Below are 24,761 nucleotides of genomic sequence, written 5' to 3'. Positions count from 1 at the left end.
CCAGTTCTATCTACGTCGTTGCAAATGGCAAGATCTCATTCCTTTTGATGGCTGCATAATATTCCATTATATATATATATATATATCATGTCTTCTTTATCCATTCATCTGTCGATGGACATCTTGGCTCTTTCCACAGTTTGGCTATTGTGGACATTGTTGCTATAAACATCAGGGTGCACATACCCCTTCAGATCCCTACATTTGTATCTTTGGGGTAAATAAAAGAGGACCTTATTTGAAGTTCCAGAGTCAAAAGAAGTAGGAACAAGATAGAAATTTGGGTCTAATCAACATTTAAGCCTTATGCTTGACTATATCTTCACCAAATTGCCAATAAATCTATACTGAGTTATGTGTAAGTCAGGAGAACTAAACTTTAATTCCCACTCTGATAGTATCTGTCTCTGTGGTGTCAGCTTTGTTTCTGGTCCTGTTTACTCACTCTTTATAGCTTAAGTGTCATGTAAAGATATGGCTCTATTTTCTATAATGGTGTTCCTTCTTGAATATCTAGTAGTAGACACCAGACCACAGAAAGAATGTCCATGGGAACTAAGCCTGACATCTGAGGGTCACATATTCTCTTGTCTTCTAAGTAACTGTCTGAAGTCAATATTGAAATGTTTTTAAAAAAGAATTCTTAAGAAAGAATTCTATTATTTTTCATATGTATGGGCAGCCTGAGACAAAAATTCAGTGTGTTAAAGATGTATTGGCATTGGGGCGCCTGGGTGGCTCAGTCGTTAAGCGTCTGCCTTCGGCTCAGGTCATGATCCCGGGGTCCTGGGATCGAGCCCCGCATTGGGCTCCCTGCTCGGCAGGAAGCCTGCTTCTCCCTCTCCCGCTCCTCCTGCTTGTGTTCCCTCTCTCACTGTCTCTCTCTCTGTCAAATAAATAAATAAAATCTTTTTTTAAAAAAAAGATGTATTGGCATTATTTATTTACTTATATAATTTAGAATGCTCCCAGTCACCTGCCCTCAAATTAAGGCCATATATATTAACACCAACAGAATCTCAAGAGACTTATTCAGCAAAACTAGAAGAACAAAAAATGGTCTCACATTTGCTATGGCTATTTGCCTTCTACGTTCCCGGATAAATGATGTCTAACCTCTGGGACCCTCTGAGTACCAGTAAAGGTTAAGGGCCTTTTTTTTTTCTAGATGTCTCTTCTATTTATAATGCAGGCTGCCTCATTCTGGAACTAAATCCTGTGGGAAACATTAGCAGTGGCATCCAGGCAGCCGGAAGATTTCTGGTGGCTCTTTAAGTCACCCATACCTGTGCCCACACTATCCTCACAGGCCAGTGGGTGAGCTATGACATGGGAATGCATGCTTGCACGTCCTTCTATGTGACTAGACTTTTCTAAATGATTTCCTCTGGCCCCGACTCATGTTGCATCAGAATGAGTTCTGTGGCCCCTCTAGACTTAGCATTCAGAGCCCAGGTTTTCTCCAGGTCCTTGGCTTGACTTACGTGTTCATCTCCTTCTATCCAGTGGACTTAGCAGTGACTCCATAGGATGCTGTCCATGGCCAGCATTCAGCACTCAGCAGTTAGGTGGTGACTGGTGTTGTTAGTCCACAGCTCTTTCACCACTGCAGGATAAGATGAACAAGGGTTTTAATGAAGATTAGAGTGACCACACACTGGTTTGCCAGTAAACATCCTTGTTTACTTCCTTATCCCAGTATAATTATTAATAATTTTCTCTTTCTCTTACAAAATGGCCCAGGTTTGAATGATTCAATTATATTGTCACTGCATGTATAATGTTCTCTATCCCATGGAAATGGTTCTATAGTGTCACACCCAAAAGACACAGAATTACACACCAAATAAAAGCTGCCTTTGATGAATTTTCATGTATTGTGGAGCTTTTCAAAACAGAACTGCTCCTAGTACAGTCACTGGTGCACCATAGGCATAAATAAATGGAAGTTTCATGTTATCAATTCTGGTCATTTGTCACATTATCTGGGTTAGTGTGGATATTAAATGCACAGAGAATCAGCCCAGCAAAGCATTTGCACTCCTCACAGGACATGTCAACCTTTATGTTAAAGGGGATCTCAGGACATACTTTCCATTTTGAATCGAAATTCTAAACTTCTCTGACCAGCTCATCCTTTCCATTTTCTATTGCCTGATTGCCTTACTTACCAGTTCTGCAACTCATTTTTGGATAAAGAGAAGTGTTAAAATGATAGAAGATACTGTTGCAGAAAAGAAAGAACTGAGGGGTCTGGATGTAATTAAGTGTTTGTAGCTGAAACAATCCAAGGTAAAGGAGGAAAGATAAGCACATAAGAAACAAGGTCTACAGGGGTTTTACAAGTGACCATGATTTTATTCAAAAACAAGGGGGATTCGGGATCAGAGGATGGGAAAGATTGGGGTGGGAAGCTCTAAAAGTCCTTTTTAATTATTATTTGTTTTACCATATCTGGCCACAGTGAAGACCTCTGTGTTTCAGATGATGTAGGAAAAGTGCTCTCCCCTTCTGGGCCCAAAGAAAGCATCTACTCTCTGAGGCAGCCAGATTCCAGGTCTTGGAATGAATGGGAAGCCTTGGAGCAATCACATGTCCTCTGCTAGGAATGCATTCCTGGGGATTTGTGGTCTCCCCATCTGGGCTGCAGGTGATGGAGTGGCATTAAATCAGGGAGGGGGAAAAGGCTCACGAGGGGATCTGAGACCCTGGGCTGCACAGGAGCTTTAGCTGGATTAACACGAAGGCTGCAGTCATGGCCAGGCAGATGGATTTTCAGCTCCCAAAAGCAGCACAATTGGGTATGATGCTGGGGGCATGTGAAAGGGGGTTAAATTATCATAGAGGAGCACCTGAGTTTGGGAGCGAAGAACACAAAACTTAATCAGCAAAGGTCAGAGGAGGCAACTACATAGATAAGAGCAAGGATGAAGGACAAGGAGTTGATAAAAAATAAAGGAACCTCTTTTGGCATGAAACTACCTGCTAAGTACCTGAGGAAAGATCCAAGTCTGTAACCCTTTAAATACATGAAACAACTTGTAAATGAAGGCCCAGGTTTCTAAATAGAAGTACTTGTTCTATGTCTTGACTCAAGAGTGGTTGATGGAGAGAAGGCTGTACTTAAAAAGACTGGGTTCCTCCTACACTGTTGGTGGGAATGCAAGCTGGTGCAACCCCTCTGGAAAACAGTATGGAGGTTCCTCAAAAAGTTGAAAATAGAGCTACCATATGATCCAGCAATTGCACTACTAGGTATTTACCTCAAAGATACAAATGTAGGGATCCAAAGGGGTACATGCACCCCAATGTTTATAGCAGCAATATCCACAATAGCCAAACTGTGGAAAGAGCCAAGATGTCCATCGACAGATGAATGGATAAAGAAGTGGTATACACACACACACACACACACACACACACACACACACACACACACAATGGAATATTATGCAGCCATCAAAAGGAATGAGATCTTGCCATTTGCAACGACGTGGATGGAACTGGAGGGTGTTATGCTGAGTGAAATAAGTCAATCAGAGAAAGACATGTATCATATGACCTCACTGATATGAGGAATTCTTAATCTCAAGAAACAAACTGAGGGTTGCTGGAGTGGGGGTGGGGTGGGAGGGATGGGGTGGCTGGGTGATAGACATTGGGGAGGGTATGTGCTATGGTGAGCGCTGTGAATTGTGCAAGACTGTTGAATCACAGATCTGTACCTCTGAAACAAATAATGCAATATATGTTAAGAAAAAAAAAGAAGATAGCAGAAGGGGAAGAATGAAGGGGGGTAAATCGGAAGGTGAGACAAACCATGAGAGATGATGGACTCTGAAAAACAAACTGAGGGTTCTAGAGGGGAGGGGGGTGAAATGGGTTAGCCTGGTGATGGGTATTAAAGAGGGCACGTTCTGCGTGGAGCACTGGGTGTTATGCACAAACAATGAATCATGGAACACTACATCAAAAACTAATGATGTAATGTATGGTGATTAACGTAACAATAAAAATTTAAAGAAAAAAAAAGACTGGGTTCATGTCCTGGGTCTACTCTTAAACTTCTCATATGTGGTGGGCATGTTCCATTTTGCCTCCATTTCTTCACTTAAAAAAACTGGACTCAGTATCTGTGCTAATATGGTAGCTACATACGATGACTTAAATTTAAACTAATTAAACAAAAAAAATTAGTTCTTCAGTTACACTATTCACATTTCAAGTATTCAACAGCTACCTATGGTGAGTAGCTACCATTTTGGACGGGGCAGATATGAAATATTTTCATCACTGCAGAAAGTTTTTCTGAAAAATGTTATCAAAATGATCCCTGAGGCACCTTCTAGCCTGGATTTTCTCTGAGTCAGTTTGGAAGCTCTAAATAAAGTCATTGTGTGTTAGGAATGACACTAGATGCCATTTCTGCCCATCCCAGGATTCTCTGTGAACAATCTCTGCAATGAAGCTCCCTCAGGGCTGGTGGAGACTTTCTCAGCATTGAACCACAGTCTGAGGCTCTTTCTACCCAGTCCTTTGTCTACCCCTCTCCTTCCACAGGTATCAGATCTGTATAGTTTGCCTACTGCTTCTCCTTCTCCCTTTATCTTTTGCAGGCATTGTCCTCAATAAACTACTTGCACTTCTTTTTCTTTTTTACTGTTTTATTTTTGTTCTTTGAGTTTTTATTTAAATTTCAGTTAGTTAACATTCAGCGTAACATTAGTTTCAGGTGTAGAATTTAGTGATTCAATACTTACATACAGCACCTGGTGCTCATCACAACAAGTGCTCTCCTTAATACCCATTACCTATTTAACCCATCCTTCAGCCCCCTCCCCTCTGGTAACCATCAGTTTGTTCTCTATAGTTAAGAGTCTGTTTCTTGGTTTTCCTCTCTTTTTATCCCCTCCCATGTTCATTTGTTTTGTTTTTTAAATTCCACATATGAGTGAAATCATATGGCATTTGTCTTTCTCTGATTGACTTTTTTCGCTTAGCATAATACTCTCTAGCTCCATTCATATCATTGCAAATGGCAAGATTTCATTCTTTTTTATGGTTGAGTAATAGTCCATCATATATATATACCACCTTTATCCATTCATCACCTGATGGACATTTGGGCTCTCTCCATAATTTAGTTGTTGTTGATAATGCTGCTATAAGCATTGGGGTGCATGTATCCCTTCAAATCAGTTTTTGTATCTTTTGGGTAAATACCTAGTAGTGCAATTGCTGGATCATAGAGTGGTTTTATTTTTAACTTTTTGAGGAAACTTTATACTGTTTTCCAGAGTGGCTGCATCAGTTTGTATTCTCACCAACAGTGTAAGAGGGCTCCCCTTTCTTCATCACCTACACCTGTTGTTTCTTGAAATCACTTGCATTTCTAATCCCATCTTAGCATCTGTATTTTGGAGGACCAGAACTGACCTATGATGGAAGGTTCTTCGTGATAGACAATTAAGATCACCAAAGGATATGAGTGTAAGTCCTGGTCTGAGCAGGCAGCCAGGCCTGATTTATCTTAGAGTCCTTCCTAGCTTTCTTCTCAGCCATAAGCTTCCTAGAGACATCCCATAAAAGATTTCTTGCCCTGCAAATTTCTAGTCTCTGCCTTTTGGGTTCTCTAACTGTGTCCTGCCTATTCTGTTTGAACAGACTCTATAGTTCAGAGCTTGTATAGGTCAAATCTCTGACCACTGTCTTTAGCTTGATATGTTGGACCATACTTTTATTTAAGTTCCACTCTTGCTCAGGATAGAGATCTTGATTCTCCTTTCCTCTGTACTCTATGGCCTTGGCCACATAACTTATCCCCAGCCTTGGATTTTTGAATTCCAGCCTAGGGAAATCAGTAGGCATCTTCTTGCCTGAAAGGTAAGGTGGATAAGACAGAAAATGAAATGATGCAAGAAAGTGAGATATTCTAACAGGTAGAAGTCAGATGTGCCATGCCTGGGAGTCCAGTGGAGTTGCAGGAGGGTATCCAGAAAGGTACAGGACAGTCAATAGGATTCCTTGACAGTCTTTTGGTCTTTGGAGTAGAAACTTGGAAAATAGGAAAGGCTCCTAAAAGGGCAATGGTAGAATATATTATATCATTCATTTATTTTTTTTTCCTTTTAATCTTCAACAAGTATTTGTGCTATGCCAGGTCCTGAGCTAGCTGAGAGTGAAAATCTGAATTATCAGAGTCCCCACCCCTGAGTGTTCATGGTCTAGACTATAAACATGAAATAGGGAATCAGGAACTCTATCTGAGGCATATAACCGGCCGTGGAACTGGAAGAAAACATCCTAGTCAAACTATGGGCAAGAGGGTATTGAAGCATCCTTGGAGGTGGCTCTGGGGCTACTCAAACTCTGTACCTCAGATAGCCCTTGGGTTTGGACTCAAGCAGCTCATGCTGGGAGGAGAAAAGAATAGTAGAGGGTAGGATCCAGGAAGAATCCAACACTTGCCTCCCTAGATTGAGACTTTGTAGATTTCAGGCTTCTATGTCCTCTGAGTAACATGCAAACCATTGGACAACTCACAGAAGTGCTCATTATTATAATTCTGATTATAATTCATCATTCCATGACAGCTCGTGTTTGTAGATGTCTTCTGTTTGATGTATTTGTCAATTGAAATATACAGATTCATCCAGACAAATCACTTGCCCTATAGGTAGGTGTAAAAGGATATAGATATGGCTGCATATAATGGAGACCCAAGATAATAGAGGCATATGTGAGACAGACACATTTAATTCTGTCATATAAATGTGCTGTTCCTAGGGTGGCTCCGCTTTATGAATTTATGAAGGAAGGGCACAGGCCTCTTCTTTCTGGTTGCTGCGACATTCTTAGATGATGCTGTCAAACACATGGTCCAAGATTGCTTACTACCATGCTGGGATTCCATCCAGAAGGAAGAGGGGTGGGGAAAGGGGTGAATGTGCCTTTTCTTTAAAGGCAGAGCTGGACATTACACTTACACTCATATCCCACTGGCTAAAATTTACTCCCAGGCTCCCTAGAAGAGGCCACGTGCCAAGGCAAGAACGATGGATACTACGCTATAATTTCCATCAATGCAAATGTACAGAGTATGGACCAATTCTAGTATTGCCCAGGTGGGGTTTCTAAGCCTTCTTTTCGCCATGACCATCCCTCAGAATTACCTCTATTAATACTTTTTTTCACTGTGGGTTCTAACCCAGTGTATATTTGTATCTGGGAGCTTCTTGCCAAGCAAAAACTGTTCATATATATTATGTGCCAAGCCTGGCACAAAGTAGATGCTCAAAACACTGGATGTCTGGCTCAGTAAATGCTCAGTAAATGAATGGATGAAATCTTTTAGAAATGAAATGTTACTAAATTTCTGCATGAAAAGAGACATTCAACGATAGGCATTTTTTTTTTCCTCCCACAAGGACAGGCCAGGCTTGTACATTTTTTGTTTTCTGTTTTCTAGTTTGCAATTTTTTGAGATTAATTAAAAAAATCTATTCACATCAGGCACGATTTACTGAAGAAATGACTAAACAGGTGTAGAAGTTACAGATTTAGCATTCGCAGATACAAAAGTCACTGTGAATTTCAGTCCCTGGCCTCTCCAAGCCAGTAGCTCTCTCCACTCCTCTGTGGATAAGAACTGGACAACCTTTGCTGGCTTGGTTATACCAAGTGGAAGTAACATCCTTTCCCACCCCCTGCCACATCAAAGGGGCCCTGGGAGCAGGAAGGAGTGTTATTGTGGCTTTTCACTTCAGGAAGCAAGCATAATGATGCTATTCATTGCATTAACTACAAAAATCTATCATTAAGTCTTTGAATGTCTTATAATCATGGGGAAGGGAACTAATACTTTGGAGCTTCAAATATGCCAGGCGCTTAGTGACCTCCTTCTCTTTTAATCTTCTCAATATTTTATGAGAAAGGTAATTTGAATCCCCATTTTACAGATGGGAATCATCTCAGAGAGATAATGTGCCCAATGTGGTGCCAGGGTTGAAACTAGGATCTGTCCGTCGGAAAGCCTCCGCTCTTCCTATGATGCCAAATGGCTGTCCATTATGTTCATAGACTACTTTGTAATGCATAAAGCACCTTAATAACACCAACTTTCTTCACCTTGACAATTACCTGTGAGGTGTGGGAAGCAGTGGTTTTTGGTCCCCATTTGGTCCTCATTGGTCCCCCATGGTTTTTGGTCCCTATTTTGCTGATGAAGAAGAGAGGTTCACAGATTAGATGGCTTGCCACATGTCACATTGCTATTAAATGACAGCCAGAGCTAGGTCGTCGAGTCTAAGGCTCTTTTGCCCTGCCCACACTCACCCTGTGCAAAAGTTGTGTAGTTGGCAGGAGAACAGAAAAGGAGTTGATTTCGTAAAGATATCAAACACTCTCATGATGGAGTTGTGAAAATTAATGAAGGGAAGCTGCACTAGGGTGGAGTTGGGAGGTTTGGCAGGGGGAGTTCTCGGTCCTACCACTTATAGGCAATTGCAGACACATGGGAAGAGAGGAACTTTGCGTGTGGACACTACTTTACTACCCCAGCAGGAGGAAGAAAGGCTTTCCTCATAGTCTGGGAACAGCCCAACTGTGGAGAGACAGTCACAACTCAGCCAATGAAAAATTTAATCCAATGGACTTTTTGTTTATAACAGCCCCTCCCAACTTCCTGCTTTCTTCCATAAGAGAGAATTCCTCTTTGGTGTTGGCAGACTTGCCTATGGTTTGGCCATATCTTGCCTCTCTTGAATTGCAATTCACTGTTATTCCCAAATAAGCCCATCTTTTGCTGGTAAAATAACTGGCAGTTTTATTTTTAAGGTTAACACAGTCTGGGAGAGGTAAGCGACTTGTCTTGATTTTCCCAAGGGACTTTCTTGGTTTAAGTACAGAAAGTCCTATATCTTGGGAATACCTTTGGCCTTGGGCAGTCTGGGACTGTTGGTTCCCTGACCAGGTAGGTTTTCTTGAATTTCATAGAAATCAATAATTTTCTATGACAATGTCATGCAAGAAAACAGCATCATGATAATGGTAGATATGTGAATAAAAATACAATCATCATTGGCTCAAAATTATTAAAAAAGTTAGTTCTAGTGGGGAATTCCAGCATCTTGGCGTTCAAGATGCTGCATATGTGTATTTAGTTAGCAGTGGTTCTCAAAGTTTATGATCCACAGAATTACATAGGGAGCTTGTTAAAACACCGATTACCCCAGCCCCAGCGATTCTGATTCAGTAAGTGTGGGCTGGTGCCCTGAACTTGTACCTCTAACGGGATCCCAGGTGATGTTGATGCAGCCAGTTCATGGAACACACCTTGAGCATCACTTGGTGAGTTCAATGCTCCCTAAAGTAAGGGTGTAACCCATTGGGGTGCAGAAAAAAAATTGAACATTTATGTATATGTTTATGAAATTAAAAAATTGTGATTTTCAGATAGTAGATAAAATAAGGTATTATTAGTACAGTTAGTAAAAGTAAATAATCTATATGTAAATAAAGATGCATAATTAGGGGTGACAGTCAAGAAGATCTTGATAGAATCAACCAATTGGTTTTTCTCTAGTAAAGGAGGGTGCACCTCCTACATCAGAGTCCCCTCTATGCACCTGAACCTGCATTCTGGGAGGAGGTGGGAACTGCATTTTCAAGAGGCTACTCAGATGATTCTTGCACATTTACCATTAGAAGCCCTGACCTAAATTCTGGGGCTCATTCTCTGAGCCCATGGTTCTCAAGGTGTGGTTCTGAAGCATTAGCATCTTCTGGAAACTTGTTAGGAGTGCAAATTACTGGGCCCCACCCCAAACATACTGAATTGAATACTCTGGGGGGTCCAGCCAGCAATTTGTGGTTGAACAAGCCCTCTAGGAGATTCTGATGCCTGACAAAGCTTAAGAACCCTGCTCTCCACAGGAGACCTTTAAGAAGATAGAGCTCGTGACTTAGTAATGGGTTTCTCTCAGAGTCCCACCATTTCTGACTTTTTAAGCTGCAGACAAATCTCTCTAGAAGCCTGAGTTCCCTGAGAAAATGAATTCCTATTTAGTTTCTTCTCTCGTGGAATCAGGGATAAACAAACTAGGTCATAGCCTAAGCTTTACTGAATGTCAATTTTTTGATCTGTAAAATGGACAAATTTTTGATCTGTAATGATGTATTGAATGTAGAGAGCCAATGGGATGACAGGTGAAAAAGGGGTTTTGCTGATTGTAAAGAACTATGATAACAGTATTTAATTTTAAATTTTGAGCTCTGTTTGAATTTGTTTCACAGGGTTTGTTCATTCCTATCGTCTTGTTCATATCTAATCCATTCGCACTTGCATTTTCTTCTAGGCAACCCACCTGCTGCTGTTTATAGAGTGCCTGCTGTATGCCAGGCACTTTGTTCCTGCTTTACATACTTTATTTCTAATCCTTTTAGGCCAAAGAGTTATTCTCATTTTACAGATAAGGAAACTGAGATCCAAAGAGTTTACATAATTTTCCTAACAAGTAGCAGAGCTTGGTTTTAACTCAAAGCTGTCTGATTACAAAATCCACACCTTTTTTAAAAATTAATTTATTTATTAATTTTTTTAAATTTACATTCAATTAGCCAAAATATAGTTTATTTATTTTTTAATTTTTAATTTTTAAAATTTTTATTTATTTTATTAACATATAATGTATTATTTATTTCAAGGGTATAGGTCTGTGATTCATCAGTCTTACACAATTCACCGTGCTCACCATAGCACATACCCTTCCCAATGTCCATCACCCACACTTCTTGAATCCCAGCACATTAAATCCTCATTCTGGTTTTGTCATTAGAATTGACCTTTGTTTGTTCCTTTTGGGTCCCAACCTCCCATAAGGTAACTTATCTCCCCTGGCTCCAAGCCCTGGTTTAGACACCACTGCAAGGGGCTAGCGATATCCCCCTGGAGTCAGCTGATGCCAGAGGCACACAAGAGTCTGTAAATATCACCGCTTCACCCAAAAGCAGTTGCATTTCTGGTTCTGCCTCAAACATCTGAAAAGTCTGACTTTTAAAGACTATGGCTTTCTATTTTCAACACACACACTTATGCAGGTTGCCTTAGGAGCCTGTCCTGTCTGCTCTCTTAGTATCTCAGGCTTACTTGTCTTCATTCCTTAAAGTGGTGAATTGTGTGCTATAGGTGCCAGTGTATTATTCACCCAACAGCCACTCTCCTTCTTGTTGCAATACTTTGATTTGCTCAGCTGCCTACTTTTCCACGTGAGTCAGGAGAAGCAGCCCATCCACCGCTCCTTATTCTAGGAGTAGGTCGTGATTGTCTATTCATGGCAGCTTGATTCCTCTTTTCAGTCATTGGTTTAGGGATGGGCATATTACACAGTAATGGCCAATGGCTGAGAGAAGTCTCCTAAGAGCTCTTGGAAAAGGTTCTTTACTGACAAGGAGATATATAATAAGCCATGCCCCTGCTTCCTCTGCTGCATGATGTTGCTCTGCATGTGGGTTCTTAAAACTATGGCAGCCATGTTGTATCTAGAAAAACAGTTAGAATGTGGCAATGCCAACCTGCTAGGAATGGAAAGGAGCTGAGTTTTTACAACAGCATTGAGACAGTGTATAAAACATTCTTAAAGGAATTCTCCTGTCTGTTTGGGCTGTTATAACAAAATGCCATGGACTGGGCAAGCTTGTAAAAACAGAAATTTATTGCTCACAGTTCTGGAGACTAAGAAGTCCAAGCATGGTTCTGTTTGGTGAGGGCTTCTTTCCTGGTTCATAGTCAGTGCCTTCTTGCTCTGTCCTCACAAGGTGGGAGGAGCTCTGTTCTTTCTGGAGCTTCTTTTATAAGGCACTAACCCCATTCATGAGTGCTCCACCTTCATGACTTAAGCGATTTCCAACAGCCCCCCTTCCCAATACCATCACCAATGGGGGTTAGGATTTCAACATATGAATTTGGGGGGGACACAAACATTCAGAACATAGCACCTACCTTGAGCTTCTTATTGTGTGGGATAACAAAACCTCCATAGATGTAACTTCATGTTTTAAATTGGGGTTTATATGTCCATTATTTGTAGCTGACAGCACTATAACTGACACTATAACTGACCTTGAAACTATTTGCTTCTGTCTCTACACTGGAAGGTGGAGATTTTATTTTTCCTGTTTAAAGTTATATCCTTAGCATCTAGCCTATAACTGACACAGAGCAGGTGCTCATCAAACGCTTATTGGCTGAATGAATAAGAGCTTTGTCAGGGAAACTCACTGAGAGTAGAAATGCAATATTCTTGCCTAGGAGGCAGCTTGAAATCAAAACTTGAGGTGACACTGTGTATGGACCAGGAAAAATTTTTGCTGGATAATACCCATTCAGAGTTAGATAGAATCCTTGAATATCAGAGAAAGCGGTGTTGGACACAGCTCCTCCACACTTTTTTTTTTAAAGATGAAGAAAAGAAGCCCAAAAAAGGCAAGCAACTTATCCATGGCACCTGTTATGGACCAAATGTTTGTGTTCCCCCAAAATTCAGAAGTTGAGCTCCAGTCCCCAATGTGACTATATTTGGAGATAGGGTAAGGTTAAATGAGGTCATAAGGGGGTGGACAGTCCAGTAGGATCAGTGTCAAGAAGATAATTCAGAGACAACCCGAACCCCTACCCCCAGTGTGAAGACACAGTGGGAAAATGGCTGTCTAGAAGCCAGAAAAAGAGCCTTCACTAAAAATCTAATTGGCCAGCCTGTGATTTTGGACTTCCCAGTCTCCAGATCTGTACAAATTAATTCCTGTTGTTGAAGTCAGCCAGTCTGTGGTTATTTTGTTATAGTAGCACATGTATATTTCTTGGCTCTGTTCCTTTATGCCAACCAGACGCTTACTTGCTCTACTACTCGCTATATGACTGGGGAACCTAACACCTACTCTCTGAGCCTCTTTCTAGTATAGTAGCAAAGGAGTAATGATTCCTGTTTGCTTACTTCCTAGGTTCATGGTAAAGATAGATGCTATAATAGAACTGGACAACTTTTGCAAATCGTACAATTCAAAGCAAATTTATTTTGCTCTTATACTAGATATCAAATATAGGTATATGGAGATGAAGTGACAGGAAGAGTTATAACTAGGGTGCTAACAGGCCTTGGTGGTGGGTTCATAGGGAACACATACACAAAAGGGTTCAAATAGAAAAGGAGGGGAATGAAAAGATATTAGAATGCAAAATTGCTAGTTTTCAAGAACTGGTTTGTGCCAGGCACTGTATAGACACATGTATCCGTTATTTTGTACGGTCATCACATTAACCCTTAAAAGGTGGTTTGGTTTTTACCAGTGAAGAAACTGAGGCTGTGAGAATTTCACTGGGTTGTTGGGGTGGCTGAGCAAAATTTGTATCTAAATCAGCTGGCTCAGCATCCACACTCTCTGCTGCACCATGGGCCACTCCAGAAACTTGAAGGTATCTGTCTGGATGACCCACTTTGAGATCCTTCTGCCTCTAGCATGCCAATACTCCCATTTTCCCATAGGTCCTGCCCTGACTGAGTAGTGGAACTATGTCAGTAAGGTGGCTTTGATAGTGAAGTTTCAGAGGTCATCGTGCAGATGATCATGGTAATCAGCCACAGAAACCTCCTCCTGCTCCATCAACTTAGTCCACAAAAGACAGGAAATAACATGGACAATTCTTCATTTTTATTTTGTATATAGGCCATGCAATTTGTCTTTGCTTCAGTTGTGTTTGATCTACAAATCTGAGCTCTGGGATGAGGGCAACAAGAACTGGTAATGTGTGTGACTCCCAGTCAGGCCTGGGTTCAAAGCCCAGTTACACCACTGCTTACCGGTTGGCCTTGTACAAGTTTCTTCTAGGTCTCAGTTTATTTACCTGTGACATGGGGATAACACCTTGTAGGATTATTATATATGGTGATGTTGAATGTAGTTTTTCTATGCAGTAGATCCTCAAAATATGGTATCCATTCCTTAAATTCATTTATAGAAGAGAAAAATTAACTTTTCTTTCTCCCTATTAGTATTCCAGATCCTTCAAGTCCAGTTACTATCTTTTTTTCTTTCTCTATACCTTTCTTGTTTGTTCTCAAATTAGCCTTTGTTTCCTACAATTATATTTCTGATAGGTCCTACTCTATATTTTTTCTGGTTTGCCCTCCCAGCTCTGTTTATCTGTCCAAATGGATTCTTTTGTTCTCTGCCTCTCTTCTTCTCTCTTCCTTTCCCCTTCCTTTGGTCCACTTTGCATACCAGACTTGCTATATGTAGTAATATAGAAGGGCTGTGTTTGCCCTGAGTTTGTTTCCAGCTCCATTTAGTATCTGTCTTGCTCCAGGAATTTTTGAGGCCAAAACATTTGGCTGTGGAAGTGACTCCCTATGGCATCCATTGAGGTGCATCTGGATTCTGCAGCCAGCAGCCTTTGAAGCCCTATAGTGCATCTGGTAGAAAATGTTTTTGGCCAACAAGGAGCTCAATTATCTATGCGCTTTCCCCCCAATCTCTCTTTCAATCTGTTAAAAACATCCAGATTTCTTGGGTTCCATTTAGAATGGAAAACTATAACCACTTGGGAACTCTGATAGTAAAAACCTTTGCTGGCTCCCCATTGCCTATGGAATGAATGCTAAAGCACTCTGCAGGCAATCAAGGCCCTCAGAGTCCAGCCTCACATATAGCCTTTAATCAGGGGTTCCTAATCTGGGGTTGGGAATCCCTTGAAGTTCCAAGCAGAATTGTTTGTATGTAGTTTTTTCCCCCGCTTCTGGGTAGAAAGTTCAAAGCTTTCGTCAGTTTCTCACAGAGTTCCCAAAATCAAAATGATTAAGTACCCACCAATCCATGAGGCTTGCCCTTCAATCAAGTAACTGGCACATCAAACTATCATTTTCGTAGCCCTAGTTCTAACCTTCTTGCCCTTCTGTGCCCCTACCTACTGCCTTCCTAGCCCACATCTTACATCTTCTCTCACTTTCCTGCTTACTGGCTTCTCTCCCCTGGTTTCTCTTTGTAGCATCGTCCTGATCTTCAGAGCGGACCATTGGTTTTATTTTCCTGATGATGACTTGGTTTGTCTTTTGTGATCATTTTTCTAATAATGTCTTAGTTTGGCTTCCTCTCAGAAGCAGACCCTGACTAAGTCAGATGTAAATGGTATACATTAATAGGATCCTAGGAAACCTCAGTGAAAAAGTAAGACAGGGTAGAGAAAGAAGCTGGTAGAGAACTATTATCAAAGAAGTTAAAAACATGGGCAGCTGGAGCCTAATTCTGCAGGGCAACACATGTTTCAGGGTTTTCCTACCTAAGTTAAGTGAAGAGAGGCGTTTAATTAATTAATCCTTGCTTGGGGAAGGAGGAGAGCAGACATTAATTCTCTAGCACTCTGGTCTGCCCTCATAGGTGGCAGCAGTGGAACTTGGGCTGGCTTGTACAGAAATGGTACATGAAGGGATACAGATGGGGCCCCAACAGTGTCTGCTACATGACCTCAGTTCTACTTAATTTACCTGCTTCTTCTGACTACCTAGGCTTTTTGTAGCTCAGTCTAGCCCAGTCTTTGGGCCACCTGTCCTTACAGGAGGCATTTCTTTTGTGTTTGCTACATCAGACCTCTGGAATTCCCAGGTGTAAACACTGTTGTCTTGCTTCTGTCTGATTTTCATTTTGTTCCTTTTGCCTATGATGTCCCTGTCTTGTGCTGAAGACTTAATCATAATTCAAAGCTAAGATAAAATGTTCTCATTTTTACAGGTCCACCTAAATTAGAATCAAACACCCCCTTTCACTTGGTCCCTTAATATTTCATGTTTGCTTCTATGCCATTGGCAGAACATTATGGATGGATGTACTGTTTCCTTTCCTAAGAAGCAGAGATGGAGGTCAGGTATTGGTTTATTAATCTTTACATCTTGGACATGAATCAAATACTTAGCACTCAGTAGGTATTTGAAAAAGATTTGCTGAGATGAAGTTCACAGTATCTAAGAATACAGTTCTTGACTATATCATGCCACTGCACATGGACTATTTTTTTGGTTTCTAAAATCTAACTCTATAGGTGGTTTATTTGAGGGATAGTCTTTTTTTCTTGCATCAGTTTATTGTGATATCCTCATCTCAGTTGCCTTTCTGGAAATCAGTGCTTTAATATTGCCCTAAAATTATCCTATAGGGGGTTAAGCATCTGTCTTAGGCTCAGGTCATGATCCAGGGGGACTGGGATTGAGCCCCACATCAGGCTCCTTGCTCAGTGGGGAGCCTGCTTCTCCCTCTCCCTCAGCCCCTCCACCCTGCCCGACTCATGCTTTCTCTCTTTACTCTCTATCTCAAATAAATAAAATCTTAAAACAATTATCTTATAGAGAAGGATATTAATTAACACAACAAATATTTACTGAGCATTAATTATATTTTAAGTACTGGAAATGCTCACCTAGATATACTTTCAAGGAACTCTCAGTCTTGCTTCACCACTTACTTCCTGGTCATGTGCACTTGGGCAAGGAAATTAGTCATCAGCTGCCTCAGTTTTCTCTGAGAGGATTAGATTCATTATCTTTAGAAGAGCCTACTTCTAATTCTGTGATGCTCAGAGACATTTTGGTTGCTAATGATAGAGATAATTTTTTTGACCCTTTCAGATCCTGCTGCTTCTCCTGTATCAACACTAAATTAGGACTAGTATAGTTGGAACCACAATGTCTAGCCTGTATTTACAAACTTGGAGCAATGCTTATCTGTTCTGTATGCATGCAGAACTCCTCTCTATGACTGGATTGTGAAGTCATTGCAAAAGTGTCCAAGTCTCCCTGCCCCAGAACATGTGTGTGGGATTGGGTTATTATAAAAATAATGATAGGCTAGTGAAGATTTTTTGGGTAGTTTCAGGCCCATCTCGATAATTACCCCGCCTCCAAGGATCAGTTCAGATGTATCCTTCAGGAAACCTTTGAGTGTTCAGCTTGGGTTAGATGCCCATGCAGTGGTCCTCTAGCATCTGGTGCTTATCATATAAATATTATTGGCTGTGTTTCCACCTAATGGACTGTCAGCTTATAGAGGTCAGGGGGTGTACTTTGTTTGGCTCCTTCTTGAATGGAGTGTCTGATATAAAGTAGGTCTCAATCACTATTTGTAGATGGAATAGAACTCACATATACATATTTTTTTTATTTTGGAAGGAGAATCCTTGGTAATTCCAGAAGTGGGTGATTTTCCCAGCAGGCTTTTCTCCAAATCCTCTTTTTTCCCTCATATATTCAGTCTTTCATTACCTTCCCTGCATGATTTATAGAATAGGTTACATACAACTCTAATGAAGCCAAAATTTTTTCACAGTACTTCTGGGGCTTGCTGTACTTACTTAACTTCTGGAGATAATTGTTCATTCAGGCTCTTACTTCACCTTTTCATTCCTTTGTTCAGAAAAGGTGGTGCTTTATGCTTTCTGGAGGGTGAGAGAGGCTTCAAGTTATTTAAGTTAGTCAACATAAAAATTTGGTGACTATAGTGGGCAGGAATATGCCATGTCCATTTTCTGGAAAGTGTTAGTAACTGTAGAAAACCACTGGGTAGGTTTTAAACTCCTTTAAAATTTTTTTTAACTTAAATTCAATTAGCCAACACATAGTACATCGTTAGTTTTTGATGTAATGTTCAACGATTCATCAGTAGCGTATAACATGATGTGTCTGATCATTTTTATGGCCTTTTTTTCCAGATATTTCCTTTGATTTTAATATACTTTCCATGGATTTTTCCTGCCCCCAAACATTTTAGTGCTGTATTATCAGAATGTAGCTTCAGGAGTTCAAGGGTATATCCAGGCCCTGCCTGTACCAAAGGATGAGATTGATAGGGGTCCTTTCCACAGGGAGGCAAAAAGGCCTAGGGCGGAGAAGCAGGGATCAGTTATCCAGAACAACCAAAAGCAAGGTATCCAAGGTTGGGGGTGGGGCGGGGGAGGCAGAGCAATCTGTGTCCAGAGAAGCCTGGCTTCTATGTTATAAAAACACTGTAAGTGGAATTGGGAGGGGAGACAGGATGTAAACATAAAAAGGTAGGCCACTGACTAGAACACTCTAGATCAGAAGAGTGTGAGATGTGAGCTACAGAAAATAGAAAATGGTTAAGGAACGCAGTTGTCAGTAGAGGAAGCCTCATGTATGATGTAGGGACAGGTGTAGCACCTTAAAGAGATTTCAGTTGTCTGGACAGAAGATACAGAAAAAAGGTCCCTGTTAATAGGGTTTTGCCTTCAGCTATAACACTTTCCAGTCCCTGGAAACTTCTGAAGTAGAATTGTACTATCTGTGGAGAGAGTAAACATCTTAGGCAGTCATGCCTTTTATGATTTTCCTCCTGCATCTATTTCCCATTCATTTGGATTTTACTTAAAAAAAAAAAAAAAAGTCATTCCACAGACCTACCATGCCTGTACTTCTGCTGTATGGTATGTGAACTTGTGTGGTAGCTATGAAAAGTCAAAATATAAAACAGGTGTCCAAGCACTGGAAACAAGAGAGAGCAAGACCAAATTGATTCCAGTACCATGCAAGAGACATCCCCTATCTCAATTCAAACCTAAATGCTGCCTCTGCAGCCACCATCCCTCTTGTTGTGGCTTCGACTTTCCCATGCATATGCCATATATTATAGAGTTGCAGCTCCAACAGGAAAGGAATGGTTTCCATGCAGTTCAGCTCACAGCCCCCCTTTTTCCTCTTACACTAATGCTGACATATCCACCTGAAGAATAAGTACACTCTCTCAACCAAGATAGACCACAATGCCATATTACTTTTTAAGATTTAAATTCCTTACTCACAAAATGGTTGCCAAAATGCAAGCAACCCTTACACTCATTCACGACAACCTTGGTGGACTATACACTGAAATTAACTCCAATTAACTATTTAATTAGAGGTACAAATTGAAGTCTAATTACTGAAAACCATGGACTGAAACCGAAGACCCTCAATTCAATGAGTATCTCTTGGTTTTATAATGGAATTGAAAGAGATGGAAAATTCATGTCTGTCTGCAGGAAGCTTAGTGTCTAAAGTGATTCAATCCACAGCTTCTGAAATTGACAGTGTTTGGTTCCATGAGGACAAGAGATATGGTTTAGGCATTGTTCCTGGTCTTAAGAAGCTCACGGTCTAGAGAGAGAGAGATTCCAGGGTACCATCTGTTGATACAATATGATTAATTCTATCCCTTTTGGAGGTACAAATTAAACATTTCCAAATCTCAATCCCATTGACTTCAATGAGGACTTTCTTCTCAACTAAAAACAACTAAAAATACAGGCTTGCCCCCACAACCCTGCCAGTAGTGCCTAAAAGGGCATAAAACTGTCTTTGGTTTGGAGTTCAGGATCACTACTGTGATTGAGTCAAGGATTCTAAGGAACCTGAAACAAATTCAAGAGGTCAGTCCTGATAATTGTTGCCCTGCAGAGAAAAAATAAGAAATTTTGAGCTGTGGCCTGCATGGTCCTGTTCTCCTGCTGTAGTTGTTCTCATAGGGTGTTGCCACTCAAAACAATTGATGAATAGCCGGACCATTTCAGTAAGTGCTGCAGCATCCCAGGCATAGTCACAGAGAGCAACTGTACCTGTTTGTTGGGAGGTCAGCACACAAGTGCAAGGAACAACTAAAAATACAGGCTTGCCCACACGCCCCTGCCAGTAGTGGCTAAAAGGGCATAAAACTGTCTTTGGTTTGGAGTTCAGACATGAGAAGGTGGTGGGTTTCATGTGTTTTCCAAATTAATGTTTGAGATTCTCAATTTGATAGGAATGTTGGGATGGAATTGCTGGGAGTTTTATTTTATTGTATTTATTTTATTTTACAAAACTAGAAACAACCAGAGAAGGTGCAGAACTGAGGGAGGCAGTCATTAGTTCAGCTCTGGTCATGTAGATTCTGGGGCCCCTGTGAAACATCGGAGAGCAAATTTCAAGTAGGCATCTGGATATAAACGGCTGGAGCTACAAAGGTGGCCAGGCCAGAGATATAAATTTGTGTATAGTCATATTATTATTATTAATCCTACCTTGTAAATGAGGTTAAAAACTTACCAGAGTCTTGTCTCTATCTTATATGGTCCTCTGTGCCTAGAGTCGAGTCTTGTTCAAAGGAGATGCTCAGTAAATATTTTCATATAGCCTCAAAATTCCCTCGATAGACATCTCAAATCCACTTAAAATCTGCTGGCGACTCTTGTCATTTGGAAGAGTGTGCTTTGAAACTGTGAGCTCTCTGATGACTGCACTCTGGGAGACAACAGGCAAGGAAACGTGCGGTGAGACTGCTAATTGCATTTACTGGACCACACGCCTCCCCTGGCTCTCGGAGGAATACATGTTTCCAAGAAATATGGGGTTTGTCTGAGGTCCAAGGGCACTTAGACAATGGAGAAAACAAGTCCCTTAGGTTGTGGTTAATGTCTCTGCCTGTCTCAAGACCTGACTCCCTGATGCCTTATTTATGTCCGAACAACAAGGACTTCAGGATATTTGTGTCTAGATTTTGTGTGTATAAATATAAGGCTCTTTTCTCAGTTTGGGTGAATAACATCCTGTCCAGGGTTTTCAGTGCTCTTCATGTGAATTGCATATGGGGTTCTAGATTTGGAGACTGAAGTCTGGGCTCTGTATGTTAATTCTGACCCCTAGAAGCATATGACCTTGGGCAAGTAATTCTAATTGTCTAAGTTCTGTTTTCTTTACTCATAACAGGGGATTAACATTACATGCCTCCTGGGGTGCTTGCAAGGGTTCAGTGAAATTGCCAGTGTGAAATTATGTACCACATGTTCATTAAAAAATACCTGGGTGGGTGTTAGCAATGCATATTCCTCCAAGTCTTTTGGGGGCTTAAGACTTCTTGAGCATCTTCAGTTGGAGAGACCCTCTCATCCCATACTTCACCCCTTCTGTGGATAAATAGAGCTACTCTGCTTCAGAAAGCCTCCCTGAGATAATATTTTAAACCACTGTAATAGATGCAAATTGCTTTGTCTCTCTAGAATAGCCCCTTCTCTTGGGGTAAATTTCTCTTGCTCTAATGATGTGTTCTGGCGGAGGCTGCTTATCATACTTAGATCCTGCCCTTGGTGAGAGAAATTGGCTCCTGAATTAGGCCATTCCTAGGCCTCCAGTCCTTGAACCATAATTATTAACCTGGGAATGTGCACAGTGTCCAACTGGGCCAATATCTTTCTCTTGAAGTTTAAGCAAAAACTCACCCTAGAAGGGACAAATTTTCTTTCTTGTTAATATAGGAAGAGAAGTAGAGGCAACAAGTGGAGAGAGAGTTCTGATAACAAAATCAGTTCCTGGACCATTGTCCATGAAGCCAACTTCAGCCCCTGCTCTTTCCAGATGCATGAGCCAATAGATTCTCCTTTTTGCTTACACTAATTTGGTTGGAGTTTTGCAGTTGTAGCCATCATAATTGTTCCAGTTATTTATTATTTGCATGACAGACTACCTCCAAATTTAGTGATATAAAGGAAACACCACAGATTGCGTCCTGGATTCTGTGGGTCAGGAATTCAGACAAGGTACCAGGGGAACGGTGCGTCTCTGCTCCATAATGTCTGAAGCCTCAGCTGGTAAGCCTTGACTAGATGGGGTGACTCAAGTAGCTCAAAAGCTGGGACTACCAATGGGACTGAAGGCCCTACCGCTAGAATGGCTCCTTCACACATATCACTGGCACCCGGGCGAGGATGACCTCAAGGCTGGGCTCACCTGAAACTGTCACTTGGAGCAGCAGTGTGTGGCCTCTTCAGGTAGCTGAGTCTCCTCACAGCATGGTGGCTGGGTTTTAAGAGTGTCTCAAGGAGAAGCATTGGGAGAGCAAGTGTTCAAACACAATGGGAGAAGCCGCATGACCATTTATGATCTAGACTCTGAGGTCACATAGTATCATTTCTGACATACTCTTTTGGTAGAAGCAATCAGGGAAAGGGGACATGGACCCAACTACTTGACAGAAGGAATCTCAAAGAATCTAAGGCCATTTAAAAAATACAAACAAGCATAACGATCTTAATAAACCTGTCTTCCCTTTTTTGTATGTAGCCCCATCGTTCTAGCCCCTCATCTCTGTCAGCCCTTACACTGATGTTTTCAAAGCTTACCTCCTCCAGGAAGCTCTCCTTGACCTTCCTTATTTTACTCAGAACTGCCTTTTAATTCTTTGGTAAAAGGCAAAACATTTATTTGAACTAAAGAAAGACCAGAGTATCCTTATTAATCATTGTCTCCTTGATGGTCATTTCTAGTATATTCTTAGGTACATCTATGCATCACAGAGCCATAGATGTTGAAAGCTGAAACGGATGTGAGAAATAATCTAGTTGACACTTTTACTTATGCATATTAAGTTCAAAAGACCTTTATTTAAGAATTTTTTTAAAGATTTTATTTATTTACTTGTCAGGGAGAGGGAGAGAGCACAAGCAGGGGGAGGGGCAGGCAGAGGGAGAAGCAGGCTTCTCACTGAGCAAGGAGCCCAATGCAGGACTCTATCCCAGGACCTGGGAACATGACCTGAGCTGAAGGCAGACGCTTAACCGCCTGAGCCATCCAGGCGTCCCCAAAGGACCTTTATTAAATTCAACTCTATGCCAGCTATTGTGCTTGGTACAGAAGATAAGAAGTTGAACTAAGTGCACAGAATATCCATATAAGAAGTTTATAATCCAGGGAGGCATTTCCTAAAGCATCTTCTAAAAAGTTAGTTTCCACTGAATGTTAGCATTTTATGAAGAATAAAAGTTATGTTAAATATTTGAGAAACACAGGGTCTAACAAAACTAAACATGCTCTTCATGATAAGATATTTTTTAAGGCCTCTAATGTGCATCTGTTAGCATTGAACAAATGTTTGTCAAATGAAGATTATTGGATGAAAGTGCATCGTACATCTCCAAGGTAGGGGTGAAGTTCTCTGATCTCATAGCCCCTTTCCTTGAAACTTACACGCAAACTCTTTTACTGTGGAAAATATTTTGGGATTGGCAACAGGAAGAGAAATGAAACAATTCCTTTTCCATTCCTCTCTTAGTCTTTCAAGTTGGCTTTGTGTAAGGCCTGGGCTTCTGCCTCAGTGTCCCTGTGTGCATTCCTAATGTCCTGATGAAATGTAGACACATTCCCCACAGTCTGCTGGTTGGGAAACTCCAACAATCTAGCCTCCCTCTTGCTAGGACTCCCCTCTGGGAGTTGTGTCTAGTGCCAGACACCTGATGGGCAGACATTCTGCTTTGAATGAACTGATGTTCCAAACCACGATGCCAGTATTCACTATATTTTGGGAATTCCCCCATCCATTAGATTGGACTTAAAATGCTGCCTGACAGAAACGTGCCTGAATAAGCTGGCCTCTTCTTGGCAAGTGATAATAAGACTAGTTACTATTTACGAAGGATTCACCTTAGACCAGGTCTGGGTTAAAGTATTCTCAATCCTATTATTGGGTTGAACCATACCATATTACCATTTTTGTAGGTCAAACAAGTCAAATATTGGCAATCATGTGGTTGTACCTAATATCACTTAATCTTTACAATATTTCTATGAGTTAAGCCTAAGCTGGTCTAGGACAAGGCACATGGACATTATAGCAGCTGAATAATTTGTGCTCTTTCAAATTGACCATCTTTAAATTTCTAGCACTTTTAGAGAGGCTGAGGGTAGTGTGGGAGAAGTGGATAAAGGGGGTTCCTGTTGGCTAGCCAGCCATTCTTCTATTTTACAGAAGAATTACACTGTGGCCCAAGATTTCATAAAGTACTCTGCCAAACGAAGTCCTACTGTTAATCAGATAAACCTGTACTTAGAAGGTGGTTTAGCAACTGTTTATTTATACTTCATATTGCTCTCCCTTCCCCAGCAATTGATTAAAATATTCCTCCTAGCTACATATTCTATTCATTGTGGAAGAAGTTCTGGAAAATACTTTTCTCCTCCTTCATTTCATTTTTAGTAATGTTTTGATGCATTACATGTACCCGCTTGGAAGCCTTGATAGATTTCATCTGGCTCTGGTTATCTTCTCTCCACTTTTCAGATGAGGAACTCAAAGCTCAGATAAGTTAAACGTGTTAAAGATCACACTGCCAGTATGTGCTAGAGCTGGGATTTGAACTCAGATCTGGATGAGATCTCCACATCCAGTCTTAACCACTTCAGAGTCCAGCTTTTGTTGCCCTCAGGCATAGTTTCCCTAGTTAAGTTAGCTAAAAACATAGTGCTTAAGAGTGTGGCCAGCCTGGGGTTGAATACTGCTTTGCCACTTACTAGTTGCACATGTAGGGTAAATTACTTAACCTCTCTGTTTCAATTTCCTCATCTGTAAAATGGAGATAAAAATGCATCCTTAAAGATGTTGTGAAGATTCAGTGACTTAAAAATAGTAGCTATTGCTATCATTTATTATACCCTATCCCCAAATTTCTATCTTCCTTGCTTTTCCATTGGCCTGTGTTGCTGAAGACCCAGTATGTCTTGGGCTAGAGTTTACTTAATCTGGAGCCAGCCTATTTAAAAGCCCACAGAATCTGCATCCTCCTCTCCCTGTTCACTTGGAACTGTTGCCGAGAAATTCTAAATGACCAACATTAGGGGATTAAATGGTACAAATTTAATAGTCACCAATAATCCCCTAGTGTTAGATATTAGATTGTGCCAAACTTTTGCAATTATTAACACAAAGAG

At 40.9% G+C, this 24,761-nt stretch overlaps 1 long non-coding RNA gene across 1 annotated transcript; it reads right to left on the bottom strand.

Annotated features, from left to right (window-relative positions):
- Positions 1 to 1,482: 1,482 nt before the first annotated feature.
- Positions 1,483 to 21,862, bottom strand: LOC113936140. The gene is made up of 3 exons (XR_003524212.1): positions 21,789 to 21,862; positions 20,112 to 20,306; positions 1,483 to 1,606 (listed from the first exon to the last, which is right to left on the bottom strand). It is a non-coding gene; the product is annotated as an uncharacterized LOC113936140 (long non-coding RNA).
- Positions 21,863 to 24,761: the final 2,899 nt, after the last annotated feature.

The sequence above is a fragment of the Zalophus californianus genome, chromosome 4, assembly GCF_009762305.2.
Source record: "Zalophus californianus isolate mZalCal1 chromosome 4, mZalCal1.pri.v2, whole genome shotgun sequence".
In the NCBI taxonomy this organism is placed as follows: domain Eukaryota; kingdom Metazoa; phylum Chordata; class Mammalia; order Carnivora; family Otariidae; genus Zalophus; species Zalophus californianus.
The sequence above is the reverse complement of the archived record's forward strand: the minus strand, read 5'-3'. Positions and strand labels throughout refer to the sequence as shown.